Source organism: Panthera onca, chromosome A1 (genome assembly GCF_046562875.1).
Source record: "Panthera onca isolate mPanOnc1 chromosome A1, mPanOnc1 haplotype 2, whole genome shotgun sequence".
NCBI lineage: Eukaryota > Metazoa > Chordata > Mammalia > Carnivora > Felidae > Panthera > Panthera onca.
Window position 1 is genome coordinate 161210702 of NC_138339.1, and position 12730 is coordinate 161223431.

At 46.2% G+C, this 12730-nt stretch overlaps 1 long non-coding RNA gene across 1 annotated transcript in view; it reads right to left on the reverse strand.

Moving 5' to 3' along the window:
* Nucleotides 1–209: 209 nt before the first annotated feature.
* The window catches only part of LOC144617421 (uncharacterized), a 292948-nt gene continuing 280427 nt past the window's right edge, over nucleotides 210–12730 (reverse strand). Inside the window, exon 7 of the long non-coding RNA XR_013557937.2 lies at nucleotides 210–237. This is a non-coding gene — a long non-coding RNA (uncharacterized LOC144617421). The remainder of the gene's footprint in view (nucleotides 238–12730) is intronic.

Genomic DNA, 12730 nt, shown 5'->3' on the forward strand with positions numbered 1-12730 from the left:
TCGATTGATAATAAGAAAATAATTATTATTATTATTTTATTTTATTAAAAATTTTTTAAATGTTTATTTTTGAGAGAGAAAGATAGACTGTGAGTGGGGGTGGGGGGCAGAGAGAGAGGGAGACATAGAATCCGAAGCAGGCTCCAGGCTCTGAGCTGTCGGCACAGAGACCGACACAGGGCTCGAACCCATGAACGGTGAGATCATGACCTGAGCCGAAGTCAGACACTTAACCAACTGAGCCAGACAGGTGCCCCTATTATTATTATTTTTAAATATTATTTTAAGAAAATGACACTACTTTCTGTTTTAATTTGCATTTCTGTGGGAACATTTTCTCATACCTTCTCTTGTATATTTCTGTCTATATAATTTGAGTAATAATGAATATTGATGATTTGCCTAACAGCATGTTATCAAGACAGAGTACTGGGCTCTCCCACTTCATACATTGTGCCTCAGACCTACCCATTCGTATTTTCTCATTTTTCTCCTTCATTCATCCAGTGGTTTAAAAGCTACTATAAGGCTATCAGCCTTGAGTCCTGCATTAGCTCGCTGTGGCCTCTACTCTGCTGGGAGCACCGCTTTCTGGGACCCCGGAGTGTGCGGATGATTTATGCAAGCACGTGTGAGTGTGAGCAGGACAAGACGGTCTAGCCCAAATTGCTTTTGGAATGTTCACTCCTGTGTTTTTGTAAATATTTTTCTTAATGTTTCATTTTATTTTTGAGAGACAGAGAGAGAGAGAGGGAAAACCCACGTGTGAGTGGGGGAGGGGAAGAGAGAGAGGGAGACAGAGGATCCAAAGCAGGCTCCGTGCTGACAGCAGAGAGCCCGAGGCAGGGCTCGAACTTACAAACTCGTGTATGCTGAGATCATGACCTGAGCCGAAGTCGGACGCTTAACTGACTGAGCCAACCAGGTGCCCCTCCTGTGCTTTTTTTAAAAAAACCCTTCCGGGGCGCCTGGGTGGCTCAGTTGGTTAAGCCTCCGACTTCAGCTCAGGTCACGATCTCGCGGTCCGTGAGTTCGAGCCCCGCGTCGGCTCTGGGCTGATGGCTCAGAGCCTGGAGCCTGCTTCCGATTCTGTGTCTCCCTCTCTCTCTGCCCCTCCCCCGTTCATGCTCTGTCTCTCTCTGTCTCAAAAATAAACAAACGGTAAAAAAAAAACAAAAATAAAATAAAAATAAAAAAACCCTTCCCTTCTAAGTTACAGATCGGAAGAATGTGGATGTATTTTAAAACGATGGCTTCAAAAGCTCTGATCTGTAAGTATGGGAGAAAACAAAGTCACATCAATTACTTGGCTTTAAGAACCGGCAGCACTGAAAACTAGCCAATGTTATAGCCCTGTGAGTGAGATCTCGGCGGGTGGTGGTGGGGGGGAGAAACTGGTGTCCCCTCAGCCCCGATGCTATCTCACCTTTGGTGAAAAAACCCACACGGTTCTGTCACGCTTCCCTCCTTGGGCACAGCGGCAGCACCTGACGCAGCGAGACAGCGGGTGGCTGCAGGTGCAGCAGGGAAGGCCTCCGGTGGAGAAGGCCAGCCTGCAGGCTGGACGTCAGGTGTCGGCGGGAGTGAAGCCTGGGAGGCGGAGAGGCTGCTGGCCCGCAGGCGGGTCGTGTAATCAGGAATGCTGAAGCATGGGCTGCCAGCCTGCGGGGCCCCTCCCAACCCTGACATTTCTCTGCTCTTGAACCGCAGCGCACGTACCTCTGGCACCGCGTAAAGCCCACGGTAGGCTCATGTTCACGGTGGCAAATAATTTCCAAATTAATTAACTTATTTTCTTTTTGTATAAACATCCATGCCCCAAGCTAATTGCTCATTTAATTAAAGCCTTCAGCCTTAGTCGGGAGTGCCTTGTAAGGAATCCACACGTACTCGAGAAGTATCGACAGCTTTTGCTGTTCTGTGCCTGAAACCCAGACAAGACTGTCCAGTAAACAACTCAAGAGACAGCATTAGAGACAGCAGCTCAGTCAACAATACCTGTCAGTAGCTTTTTTCTGAAGAGTCGGATTGACTCCGGAATGTTCTCTAAGGGGGGGTGCCTTTAGGGCTTTTTAAGTCGTTACCATTTTTTTTTTCTCCCATTTTAGTCTTACAACCCCGCTTTCTGGTTTCTGCTTCTTTCTCAGGGAACATTTTCAGGAGTTTAATCTCCAGACAGTCATATAGTCTTTCAGAACTGAACAAGAGACTGGATAATGTGCGTCATGGTCTAATGAAGTCATGGATCCCGGGGGTATTTAGAACCTCACAGGGAGTGTGTGGCGACTCTCTGGCAGGACCAGTTTCAGGTGGTTGGGGGCGGGACAGGCTGAGGCGGTGGCTGTGCTGGGTGTGGTGGGCAGGGAGCTGTCACCGTGATCCAGGGGTCTGTGGTGGATGAGCGTGACCTTCTCTAATGATTGCTTTTCTTCCTTCCAAGATATCCGTGTCAAAATTTGCAAGTGACTGAATACACAAAACAATCTGCATTAGAGGGAAATGAATCATGGTGTCATATAGTGCAAGAGTTTATGGGCGACACTAACTTCATACCCGGCTGGATTAGGGGCTTGAATCACGGTGTCAGGATGCAGGTTGTCGCGCTGCCTGGCCCCGCTCTCCCCAGGCTCAGCTTCATTTTCAGAGGTCACGAGGTGGCGAGCAAATTTTGGTGCCAGCTCCACCAACATTCAACGCCACAGAGAAAAGAGGGTGCCCCTTGTCCCAGGAAAAGTCTCATTTGCTCTGTGTGGGTCCTGGCCATTGACAAACCAGGGCTATGGCCAGAGGAAGGCAGTGCACACCCATTGGGCGGGAATGAGTTATAAGCTACTTTATCCCAATCATCTGGGCTTGAGGTCAACTCTACTAGAAATTCCTTGCATTGAGATCAAGAAAAGTGGGTTGCTATCCAGAAAAAAAATTAAAATATTATTATCAGAAGAAACTTGAGTGATTACAGAAGAGCAAGAGTGACATATTCATCTGGGGATAGGGATTGAGGATGAGACTATGTGTATAATATTCGTATATTGTACAATATTTGTATGTTTGTATGTTTATACAAATATTGTACTAAAGTAGTCAATTCAAACTCTTTTAAATAGTTTCTCCTGGAGTCTCCTTGCACTTAAAATGGCAGTGGGGGTTGGAGGCGTATCTTAGAGAGCCGGACCTTCACTTCTTTCGCATACCTGTGCTATATTTGGAACACGGTACCTGAGTTCTGTCTCCTCCTGGTTAGAAGACTGAGAAACTCAGAGACTCGGTCTGGTCTCCCAATTGCAAAATAAGGACTATTGTGTCCATCCTGCCAGCGTTACAGGGAATGTTTCGGCACCAAACAAGAATGCACAGTGCTTTGTTAATAGCGCGTATGTTATGACTGAACCAAACAAAACAGAAAATCTTAAACCATGATGTTCTAGGCTCTTGATGGTCTCCTCTCAAGTATTTGCTGTAACATGATTTCTTTCTGTCCATAATTCACCAAACCTTTGTGTTTGTGTAAATTTCACAGAAGCAACACCAGTCAATGTCATGGGACTTAAATCTCATGGGTAGCACCTGAAATAGAACCAGAATATTGTTGACTACATTACAGAAGTCTGGTTCTGTCTCGAAGCTGCACTTTGGAGGGACTTTTATTTATTTTATTTTATTTTTATTTTTAATTTTTTTTAGAGAGAGAGTGAGAGTGTGATTGGGGGAGAGGGGCAAAGGGAGAGAGAGAGAGAGTGAGCAAATCCTAAATTTCGATGCAGGATCTGATCCCACGACCCTGGGATCATAATCTGAGCTGAAATCAAGAGTCAGACACTCAACTGACTGAGCCACCTAAGCGCCCCTAGAGAGCCTTTTAAATAGAATCCCATTCTCATCCATGGGATTTCCAGTGAAGCCCATCAGAGAAACCCTCTTGCCTGAGATAAATTTGATAGGTGGCTGGAAAGAGAGGGTGACGGACCAGTGCAACTGGGTCATGGGGCCTCTTGGAAGTTGGGCTTTTTGAAAATGGTGGGAACTCAGGAATACCTCTTAAAGGATAGGGTGAAATGATGAATGTGGTTTCAGGGAGAAAGTTCTGACTGATATTTTCTGTGTACAGGCAGTAGGGAGAGACTGGCCAACCTCATGGCCATGACCAGCTGACTGGATCTAGGAAGACAAGCTATGGGCAGCCTGAAGAAGAGGTGGGGCACTTGAAGGGAAGTCTGATGGTCTGAGTGGTCCTTTCCCCCTGATGCTCTTTGCTCACATTTTCTTTGTAAAAATGGGCATTCCTTTTCTGCCAGTGTGGGTGGGGTGTTGGTGGACAGGTTGGGGACTGCTCTAGAGGACAAGAGCTCTCATCTCATGTGGCTTTGGGGCTCCAGCCTGTCCCCAGGCACCATCTTTTTTTTTTTTTTTTTTTTTTTTTGAGCTGCCTCTTCAGCTCTTTCGGTGGGACAAGCTAAGATACCTGCAACCATCCGTGGGTGAACTCTCTGCATCTTCAAATACATCTCGTTACCAAGGAATAAGATAAAAATGTGCAGTGATATCACCTACGGCCCCATGTTTCACAAAGGGATCCTACAGTGTAACTGTCAGCCTCGGGTGGTTTTAAAATCCAGTGTTGGAAGCTGGGGAAAATCCAAGGTTTCTACCTCCACAGAAAAACTGAATAGCAGAGAACAGAGATACCAGCAAGTGGGGTTTTTAGTCATTTGAGTTTGAATTTGGACTGTTGATGGCCTCCCACATGGAGCTGAATTTTACCCATATTATGGGAATTACATTGAAATATGCAGAATGTGTCCTGTCTGGACAACCAAAGTCCCCGGTCATCTTCGAAAGCAATATTTATCTTAATCATTGAAAATGCTGAAATGGTCCAATCATGACTCTATTCCACACCTAAATGCCTGAAGTGAAGGGATGCTGTAAGCAGCATGGCCGGTGTTGACTGCCAAGAGCAAATCTCAACCAGTGTTGGTTGAATGAGCGAAGAACAAGCTTCTTCACGCCACCGATTGCTGTTTGAGGAAGGACTTGAAATTTCTCTTTAAATGTGTTGAGAGCTTACTGGAGAAGAGGCGAATTAGGGCGCCGTGACTCAGCTTGTGTATGGAGAAAGGGGTGTGCTGTCAACAGTGGGAACTCCAGCACTTGGCAATGAGCCGAGGAATCTCAGGGTTATCTCACAGACCCCTGGTGCCTCGCTTCTTCTCACGCCCTTCCTGTGGACACACGGAAATGAGAACTGTTTGCAGGTGTGAGGCAGCCCAGGGCCACCTCGTGGGACCATGTGGGCTTCTAGTCCAACACCCAGCCCTGGCTCTCGGCGAAGCTCTATCGCTGTTGGCTGCTTGGCTTCTGGAGCCTCAGTTTCCCCATGTGGGAAATGGTGGTGTGGGGTGAAGCGGGAGAATGACAGAAAACACACGTGGCATTTAGGGAAAAACGATCCATTCCCTCCCACTCCGCTTTCAAAACAGTAGCTAGATGTCAAAAGCAGGAGTGCGGAGAGTCAGGAAACGCAAGCGTCTTTGTTCCCTGTGCTTACTTTTCTTGGGTTCCTTTCTCATGGCCACTGTAAATCGTTCATTCCTTTGGTTCATCCCGGCTGTCCGCGTATGTCTAGGTTGCTCATTATTCCTTTATGTTTGCTTTTCTGGAGAGTTGATAGTTGGAAGTGCTCCCGGCAGACGTGGCTGGGGTGTCCTTACGGCCGAGAGATGCACACCTTTTCGGGTCTCTGTCAGACACCTGTGCATTTAAGGCAGCAGAGAAGCCGCCAGAAGGGGCTCACTGGGGTGGATCTCCTCAGAGGGAACCAGAATTCACTGACTTCTCTTAGCAAGCCATTAGGCTTCTGGATGGTTCTTTATCATTGTGGAGCTCATAGCAAAGCTTCAAACAGGTGCTGGACTGCGAATGCTTGCAGGGAGGGGGAGAGCAAGTTCGTGTTTGTACTTTTCCCGTTTCAGGGTTTTAGGAGCCCCAGCTGGGCAGGGCCTGGACCTCCAGCTATATTGCCTCAGTGAGTAGGGAACCATCCCCAGTGACTGGAGAGTCTGACCCCGGAGCAGCCAGTATAGCCTTCACCTTGGGAGCCGAGAGGCGGCAGAGGCAGGGAGAGGTCTATGGCCCAGTTCCCTTCCCCTCTGGGAGGGAAAGACCCCCGCACCGCATGTCAGATATGTGCAGAGTTCAAAGTTCAGTCCTGCAAAATTAATGTGGGGGTAGGGGGTGCCTTGGTGGGAGGAAGCTGCTCTGTCCAGGATTCGATCCCTCAGTTCCCAGGAGCCTGGGACTTGTGTGGAAGCCACAGCACGGGATCACTGGAGTGTCTCAGAGAAAAGGGGTAAAGAGACGCATAAGGTCAGCGGAATGGGACGAACTGAGAATTTTTTTTTTTCAATTTTTTTTTTTAACATTTTAATTTATTTTTGAGACAGGGAGAGACAGAGCATGAACAGGGGAGGGTCAGAGAGAGGGAGACACTGAATCCGAAACAGGCTCCAGGCTCTGAGCCGTCAGCACAGAGCCCGACTCGGGGCTCGAACTCACAGACCGTGAGATCATGACCTGAGCCGAAGTCGGCCGCTTAACCGACTGAGCCACCCAGGCGCCCCCGAACTGAGAATTTGAATGACGGACATTTCTGGGTTCTCGTTTTTGTTGTGGTTTCATTTTGTTCTTGTTTTGTAAGCGAATTAATTGTTTTCTTTTGGGTGGAATTTTTTTTTTTTTCCCAAGCAATACGTGTTTATGGTCTACAGGTTAAGAAATACAGATCAGCAGAAATGCCCACGCCTGGTTTTGATCCTAGTACCTGGAGAAACCACTGAAATGGTTCTTTTTCCCGGCTCTCTCTCCTCATCTACTTGAAGGCATTCACATGCACTGTGACCTGCTCTGCTCTCTGCTTTCCCAGCAAACAATGCACTTTCTTAAAATTTTTTTAATGTTTATTTATTTTTGAGGGAGAGAGAGACAGGAAGAGAGAGAGAGAGAGAGAGGGAAAACAAGCAGGGGAGGGGCAGAGAGAGAGAGGGAGACACAGAATAGGAAGCAGGCTCCAGGCTCCGAGCCATCAGCACAGATCCTGATGCAGGGCTTGAACCCATGAACCGTGAGATCATGACCTGGGCCAAAGTCAGAGACTTAACTGGCTGAGCCCCCCCAGGGGCCCCCAAACAATACACTTTCAAAACGTTTTCATGTCTTTATGTGTATTTTACCACGGAATTTTCAATAGCTGTGGAGCAGTCCACGGTACAGGCATCCATAATTTAATTATGCCACAGCAGCTGGGCTTTCAGGCTTGCCCAGTTTTTCTCTATTATAACAGCGTTTGAATAAACATATTTAAAATTCTATGAACGTTAGTCTCTGTTCACCTCTTTAGGTAAAGTTCTGAGAGAAAGAGGAATTGCTGGGGTTGGAGTTTGCCCATTTTTAAGATTTTAGCATATATTACCAAATCACTCTCTCGGTTGTTAGACCATCAGGCTTAATTTCTTTCAGAAAATTGCTTTTATAACTTTAACGTCTACAGAATAAGATCATTCATATGGGTCACAGAAATGACAGCAGCAGAAACAAATGTAAAAGAAAAAGAAAAAAGAACAAAACCACCCTGAACTAAGCAGGCAGAGCTTATAGACTGGGTCCAAAGTCAAGGTGGGGGCAGGGGCAGGTCCTTATAGATGGGGGGTCTGAGGGTTGAGGGTGGTCTGTATAGACAGGGATCTGAGGGCCTCTGAATGGGTGGGGTCCATATGGAGGGGTTGGGGGGAGGCTGAGGGCTGAGGGGTGGTCCATATAGACGGGGGTCTGAGTGCCATGGGGTGGATGGGGTCTGTATAGACCGGGGTCTGTATAAAGGGGGGAGGGTTTGAGGACTGGGGGGGGCGGTTCCAGACCTACCCTTGCCCCTCTCAGCTGGAGCTCTCAGGACCCCTATCTTCCCGTTGGTCTTTATTACATTGGGGGCATAGGATCACATTGGTCTTTATTACACTGGGGACCCAGAGTCTTCTGGAAGGAGATCACAGGTTCTGGATGGCACACCACCGCCATCTTTACCTTTCTTTTGCCAAAATAGTAGGGAATGCTTATACACGCTCACTGGACAGACAGACGCTTTGTCCTGGCCTCAGACTGCTCCCCAGAGTGGCGGCACCTGCCGGGGAGACCTGTCAGGTCTCTGAGAACTCCGGCCTCTCCGGGAGCCTTTGCAAGCAGGTGAGAGTTTCCGGCCAAAGGAGCGTGGCTGTTACCCCATCAAAGGAAACCCAAGCCTTTTTGTGCGGAAGCTCGGTTCATCTCAGTTCAGCTGAGGTGTTGAGAAAGCGAGAACAGATATCCTGTTCTCAGCTGAGTTCTGGGTTAATTTGTCATTTGACTGTATTTAGAGAAGCTGTTTTCTTTTTGGAGTCTACTTAGGGTATTTGGAGAACTGTGACAAATATTTCTTCCCATGTGTCCTGCCTGGTTGTCGATGTGCAAATATAAAGTGTGTTTCTTTTTAATGGTTATAAATACTTGAGAAAGAAATATGTGGAAGGAATAAACAGTCTAGGCTCTTGCTTGCTTCCCTAAATTAGAATGTTTGCCTCTATGAACTGAGTGATATAAGCGATAAAACTCTGGGTAAGCATCAATATTTCTTAAATAACATATTATGGGTGGGCTCTTATAAGAATGTTATCTATGATAATTTGCGATGAAAAAAATATGGTAGTCTGTGCAGAATGAAGTTGATTTTAGACAATTGAATGCATAAAATATATTTTAAATCAGGTCTGTTGTAGACACAGCCCTTATTTAAGGAAATTGTCAGAATTTATTTTAAAAAACGGTGTGGCTACATGATTTTTGTGATTTTTTAAAACCATGTTGAAGTTTTGACAAGCTCTTGGCCTATTCCCACGATTCTCCATCTGGGCACTCGGAATGATTTCTTACCTCATTTAGCATTTGCTCTCAGACATCATTCCCTTACAGAGAGCGCTGTGGGTTAAAAGGGATAAAAAACACTTTGCTTTTTTGCTGTCAGAAGCATTGTGAAAGAAAGTTCTCAGTCTCCCTAGGAGTGTAATTAAAGACTTCAATAACCTTAAAACACTTTTCTCCACTTTCTTCACGTATATTTGAGTTCTTTTTATGTGTCCTATATGGGACCCTGGTATATTCGAGCCAATAAAACCTTCTGGTTTATTGAACACCTTTTATTGAACTTTCACTGTGTGTCTGGTACTGTGGGAAGGGCTATGATACATGATTGTATTCAATCTTCATAAAACTCCTCTGAAGTATTTAGTCTTCAAAATTCTTTTTTTTTTTTTTTTTTTTTTTTTATTTATTTTTGGGACAGAGAGAGACAGAGCATGAACGGGGGAGGGGCAGAGAGAGAGGGAGACACAGAATCGGAAACAGGCTCCAGGCTCCGAGCCATCAGCCCAGAGCCTGACGCGGGGCTCGAACTCACAGACCGCGAGATCGTGAGATCGTGACCTGGCTGAAGTCGGTCACTTAACCGACTGCGCCACCCAGGCGCCCCTCAAAATTCTTTTTAATCAGAAGGGGCAACTGAGTCTCAAAAAAGTTGAGTGAATAGCTCTGCGATTTGGATTAACTTACATAAACTTTCTAAGTCATAGTTTCCTCCACTGAAACAAGGGCGGTGGTAGTATATCCTGAGAAAGACGACGTGACGTATGAGTGAGGTCAGGAGTGAGGAACACAGCCCAAAATAACCTGCAGACGTTCAGCACAGGTAGATTTTCAGAGATTACTTGATGGAAGAAATTCCTGCCTTTGTTTCAAAGAACAACACGTATGAATCTCAGCTCCTGCCGAACACATTGAACCCACGGGGAATGACTGGGAGGGAGGCGTCCACACTTGTTGCCCACCCGTGGCCAGCCCGTGAGACACAGCGACAACAACAAGACCCAGTAGTCGCACAGTCTGGTTTTGGGGGGGGTGTGGTCCCAGCACAGGATGTGGTGATGCCACCCACGCTGGAAACACAAACACAATAGCATCGCATCCAATGTGAATCATTTAGGGGTGACTTCAGTGCGAGGCAGAATAGTATCAAATGGTTTTCAGGTCTTCCTCAAGTCTACCCTGATCGTCTTTTGATTAAGGATGATTTTGCATAGATGGCTGATCAGAGATTTCCATTTAGTGTCCCGTGGTCTTTTTCTATTGGACGAAGCACACTTCCTTCTGTGGACTGTCCTACCATTTAGATACACTGTCAAAAATTAGCAATTTGCCAAGCACTTCCTATTTGCGCGAACATGGGCACTAAATGTGGGTTTAGAGCCACCGAGAACTTCCACTACTTTTTAGCAAGGCATGAAGTGTTTTAACGATGTTAATATTTCAGCTCTGCAATTCTGTAGTTTGTACTAAAAGAGAAAAGTAGTGACATGGTCTGAACATCCTGCCAGAGCTCAAGGCCTCCTCCCACGGATTTCATTCCAAGGTGTGGGAGTCTGAAATACAGCGGGGTGGGCCCAAACAGTGGGAACCTATGGGTGTTAAATATAAAAATGGCATCTGTTGGGAAGGCTGAAACAATAAGTAAGTCCACAATGCTTGGACCCGCAGGCAATGGTGACCGAATTTAATCTTGAAATCCCATTAATTGGGGAAGGTGGGCAGAAACTGATTTCAGATTCCTCATGGATGGTCACCACCTGGGGACATCTCCATTGTTTCCCACGTCTGAAGACCTCATCGTGCTCTCAGGCAGTGAGGCATCAAATCTGGGATTAACGTAACCAGATCTTCCGCTGGGTTGCAGAATGTTTGAGGCTGATGGGTCGTTCTAGGGTTACCCAGCCCCGGAAATCTGCCTCAACTACAGTGGCACCATGAAGTGAACTCTGGAGGTGACATGCCATGAACTACTCTTTTTTTTTTTTAACATTTATTTATTTTTGAGGCAGGGGGAGGGGCAGAGAAAGAGAGAGGAAGACACAGAATCTGAAGCAGACTCCAGGCTCCGAGCTGTCAGCTCAGAGCCCGACACGGGGCTCGAACCCACAAACCGTGAGATTGTGACCTGAGCCACAGTTGGACACGTAACTGACTGAGTCACCCTGGCTCCCCAATCATGAACTATTCTTGATGACATTAGAAAACAAGATACTTCTATCCCAGCCAGCTCATTCACTAAAATGTTCAGTAAATGCTTGATACTATTTGGGATAGGGACTGGACATTATTTCTTCACAGTGATGGGCCATACTTTTGTACCTGCTGAAAATCACAGTTCTAGAGGCTGGAGGTCTGAGATCAAGGTGTCGGCATGGTTGGGCCTCTTTCTCCCTTGCAAATGGCTGCCTTGTCGCTGTATCCTCACAGGGTAGGAAGAGAGAGCAAGCTCTGTGGTGTATCTTCTTAGAAGGGCACTAACCGCACCAAGAGGACCCCACCCTTGGGCTCTCACTAAACCAAATTACCTCCCAAGGGCTCTCATCTCCAAAAGCCATCATGTTGGGCTGAGGGTTTTAGTATATGAATTTGCGGGATGCCATTCGGTCCATAGCAGTGGTTCATATGGGCCCAGCAGCATCTCTGCCCCAGGTAAGCAAATGCTCAGTTCTTACTTCTTCACCCTGATGCCAGTTCTCTCTCTCGAGTCCAGGTTAGTTGTTTGTCCTGTAACCCCAGTTCTCTGAATGTTTCAGGAGAAGTCTTGACTTTTAAGTTTGTTGGACTTTCTCTCCTGGGAGGGTGAGGGCAACACCTATCTCGCCACATCTTCGAGTTGAAACTGAACTTCAGCCCCACATTTACCTTAAGCTTTTCTGATTATTTTAGTTTTAGGTATTCTCATTAAAAAAGGATTTTTTTTAATGTTTTATTTATTCTTGAGAAAGAGAGAGCATGAGCAGCGGAGGGGCAGAGAACAAGGGAGACAGAATCCGAAGCAGGCTCCAGGCTCTGAGCTGTCAGCACAGAGCCAGATGCGGGGCTTGAACTCATGAACTGCGAGATCATGACCTGAGCCGAAGTTGGACGCTCAACTGACTGAGCCACCCAGGCGACCCAGGGTGTTCCCATTTTGCCCCACAGAAACTCAAATTTCCAATTCTCTACCTCCTTCCTCCAGCAAAGGTAAGTAAATTAAAAAAAAATTGAATTAAAAAGCAAAATGAAAAAGAAAGGAAACCAAACTTAAAAAAAAATTTTTTTTTTAACATTTATTTATTTTTGAGAGACAGAGAGGCAGAGCATGAGCAGGGGAGGGGGAGAGAGAGAGATACAGAATCCGAAGGAGGCTCCAGGCTCTGAGCTGTTTGTTAGCACAGAGCCTGACGCGGGGCCCAAATTCACAAACTGCAAGACCATGACCTGAGCTGAAGTCGGATGCTCAACCGACTGAGCCACCCAGGTGTCCCGAAAGGAAACCAAACTTTAACGGGCCTGGTATAAAGAAAAATAAGCTAGTCTCTACAATGTAATATAAATCACATTTTTTGCATAAAATTTCAAAAGAATTCTAAAGCTGACTGTCATCCTTGTTTGCATTAATGAGGAATACGCCCTATCAAGACGTGGAAGAATGTGGATTATCTAAACTCGCTGTCACCCAGGAATTGCTAACGACTCGGTCAGTCCTTCCTTGAAGCGAAGTAATTTAATAATTAGTCCTTCCTTGAAGCGAAGTAATTTAATAACTTAGCAAATGTTTATTTTGAAATTCTGTACAAAATAA